The following is a 3611-nucleotide window of genomic DNA, read 5'->3' on the forward strand; positions in this document are numbered from 1 at the left end:
AAAAAGAGCATAATAGCAAGAGGCAGATTTTATACAATTCAGTAGAACACATTTATGGAAGAAGGGAAGTACTCTAGGTAAAAGGAGCACTAAAAAAAGTGTATAAAGTTCAGAAAGTAAAAACTGAAAAGAAAAGATATCAAGGCTGCCAAAAACAGAGAAATCATTCATTTTGTCACTTTTATACCATACTATTATTTGGAATTTTATATTAAGCACAGATTACCGGGAACTAATTAAATAATAACAGATTTTCCCTTAAATTTACTGACCTAACTTAGATATTTTGACCTGAAGAGTATAATAATATGGTTATTTGAAAAGATTATTTCTTTTGGTACTACTGGATTTTGAAAGACAGGTAAACTGTTTACATAAGACCATAGAGAAATGGGAAATTAAGTTATCTAAGCTCCCAATTTTCTAAAAATGAAATACAAAAATCTTTGGAAATGGATTTAAAATTTTTACAACTTGGGCAGTAGAGAATGCCATAGCTATTTTAACATTTCCTGGGAGGTTTGGCATTATCTAATGTTAAATCCCACATGAGATTGACAGATGTTGATGATCTTTCACTCTGAGACAATTGACTATCATACAATTATTTTAAAATTCTTCTCTTTTGTTTTCTCCCTCTGCTCTAGTCTTACTGTTCTTAGTGCCTGTTTCCTACATGCTTCCAATCTGCTGTTGTATTAATACTGTATATGCAAATGTTCACATGAAAGTCTGAGATTAGGTCCATATCTCCATTGAAGAATTAAAAAAAATAATACTTGGGCCTGATACCACTTATTTCTGATATGTTTGTCCAGAAATTATAGTCACTTCTTTCTGGTTCTATAAACTGTGAACCAGGAATAGTGTTATTTTCTTGAGAAATTATTTGTAAATAAAATGTTTCCAAGACCAAGCAAAAAGTGTACTTCTCTAAAAGTAGATATAATGAAATTCAGTGAAAGAATTTTGTCATTTTCTTAGAACCTGTTGGACTTTTATATGTAATAGAATAAAATTTAAAAAGTAGTAGGCATGCAGAGAAATCATTGGCATTTTCATTTTTTAAAGCATTCTATTAGAGTGGAAGACCAGTGGTTTAGACAATATTTGCTGTAAGTCGTGACTGTTGATCAGGAATTCATATTAAAATCACCAGTAGAGCAGGTTTTCTGGACATACAATCTTTGCAGACACGGGCTCCCATGCTTAGAAAGGTCCCACGCTTGGCCTAATGCTCTGCTGTTGCCATCTTGAAGTTCTTAATCATTATATCTTTAAACTTGTGTTCATAAGTGAAGTCCTATGGAACAACGGCACACGTGCACGATGTGTATCTCCTGTCTTCTGTTGCTTCCTCACTGCCTATAGTGTTTGCAATGCTCCATGAGCACAGAATTTTGGTGGAGTTCATGGGAGTTTACTGAGACTGTGAATATTATTGGGGAGGTATATTTAAAAAAAAATTTCCCAACCCATAAAACCTTCCCTCAAAGGGAGAAGAGGGAAAAAAATCTTTTTTTATTAAGTAAGAATTCAACCAAAATGTGATGCAAATCACAGGCAATGCACTAAAGACACCGCAATGACATAAAGAAATCTCACCCTTTTTTATAGCCAAGAGATAATTCAGAGAAGGCAATGGCAAGCCACTCCAGTACTCTTGCCTGGAAAATCCCATGGACAGAGGAGCCTGGTGGGCTACAGTCCATGGGGTCGCTACTAGTCGCACACGACTGAGCGACTTCACTTTCACTTTTCACTTTCACACATCGGAGAAGGAAATGGCAACCCACTCCAGTGTTCTTGCCTGGAGAATCCCAGGGACGGCGGAGCCTGGTGGGCTGCCGTCTATGGGGTCGCAGAGTTGGACACGACTGAAGTGGCTTAGCAGCAGCAGCAAGAGATAATTCTTCCTTGGTAGCTCAGTCGGTAAAGAATCCGCCTGCAATGCAACAGACCCTGGTTCAATTCCTGGGTCAGGAAGATCCCTGGAGAAGGAATAGGCTACCCACTCCAGTATTCTTTGGCTTCCCTGGTGGCTCAGATAGTAAAGAATCCACCTGCAATGCAGGAGACCTGGGTTCAATACCTGGGTTGGGAAGATCCCCTGGAGAAGGGAAAGGCTACCCACTCCAGTATTCGTGCCTGGAGAATCCCCATGTACAGAGGAGCCTCGTGGGCTATGTTCCATGGGATTGCAAAGAGTCGGACAGAACTGAGCCAACTAAGAACAGCATAAGAGGTAATTACAAGATAAACAAATGCTAGTCCTCAAGTAAGAGGAGAGGTCAGCACTATTTGTCATATATAGCTCATGTTAAATTCACCTGAAAATTGGGGTGACCTTGACATTAAGTATTTGGTTTTATCCAAAGTAAAAATAAATTTCTTATATCTTTACCACGGGAGGTAGTTTTGGAGAGGAAGCTGAAGTCAGGCAGCCTATCTGCCCATAGAAACTGGGAGCTAGGGGAATATTTCTTGAAGATTACATTTCAAATGAATATGCTCAGGTCTTTGAGAAAGACACTCCTTGAGTTATAGAGCTGGCAGAAGGATTATTTAGCTTCTAAAATATTTATATACATTTCAAAGGGACAAAAGAAAGAACTTGCAATGGCAAGTTTTCTAAAGTAAATGCTTTCAGAAAAGAGAGGGAAGAAGTCTCTTCCTGTATTTTCAACAGGGAGAACTAAGCGTCTTAGTTTTCATTTGTTTTTGCTCTTACAACATGACTTGAGTGTGTGTGTCTGTCTCTGTGTGTGTGTGTGTATTGAGGGAGAGGGGTTCTGACAGCCCCAAGAGACTATACTTTCTGTTCAAGCCAAAAATTGCAGAAAGTAAGGGAGATCATGGCATCATATAATTTCCTTTCTTACTTGCGTTACTTCCCGGTGTTCGCCGAACACTTAGGCGTAAAGCACTGACATAACAGGAAAGAGAAAGTTAAAGCGTTTCGTGAGTCCGTTCCCTTTCAATCCGTCTTTGGCTTCCTTGGTGGCTAAGACGGTAAAGCGTCTGCCTGTAATGCGGAGTCCCGGGTTCGATCCCTGGGTCGGGAAGATCCCCCGGAGAAGGGAATGGCACCCCACTCCAGTACTCTAGCCGGGAAAATTCCATGGACAGAGGCGCCTGGTAGGCGACAGTCCATGGGGTCTCAAAGAGTCGGACACGACTGAGCAACTTCACTTTCCTTCACTTTTGCTTCTCAGTGAGTGGGAGGTTACAGTATTGACAGCGGGTGTGCATAACACAAGCTGAACAATCACTGAGCAGGTCTGCGAAGTTCCCCACGCCTCTGGCGAGAAAAAGTGCACCTGACGCATAGGCTGCGGGCGGAGTTAAGTCAGACTCCCTGTATTTGTATTTAAAATGGCATTGTGCAATAGAAACAATGAAATTCATTCAAATGATTTAAAATTTTGTACTTTAAAAAATAACAACCTTAAAGAGCAGGTAAAAACTATCATGGTAACTAAAGAAAGACAAATGGGGCGGGGGGGGAAGCTTTATAGTATTTTAGTCCTTTTAACCGCATTTCTCCCTGATTTTTGAACAAGGGACTCTGCATTTTTGCTCTGTGGGGAATCCTGCAAATTATGCAGCCA

This window comes from Moschus berezovskii, chromosome 9, assembly GCF_049115385.1.
Source record: "Moschus berezovskii isolate FMDL1 chromosome 9, NW_MosBer_1.0, whole genome shotgun sequence".
In the NCBI taxonomy this organism is placed as follows: domain Eukaryota; kingdom Metazoa; phylum Chordata; class Mammalia; order Artiodactyla; family Moschidae; genus Moschus; species Moschus berezovskii.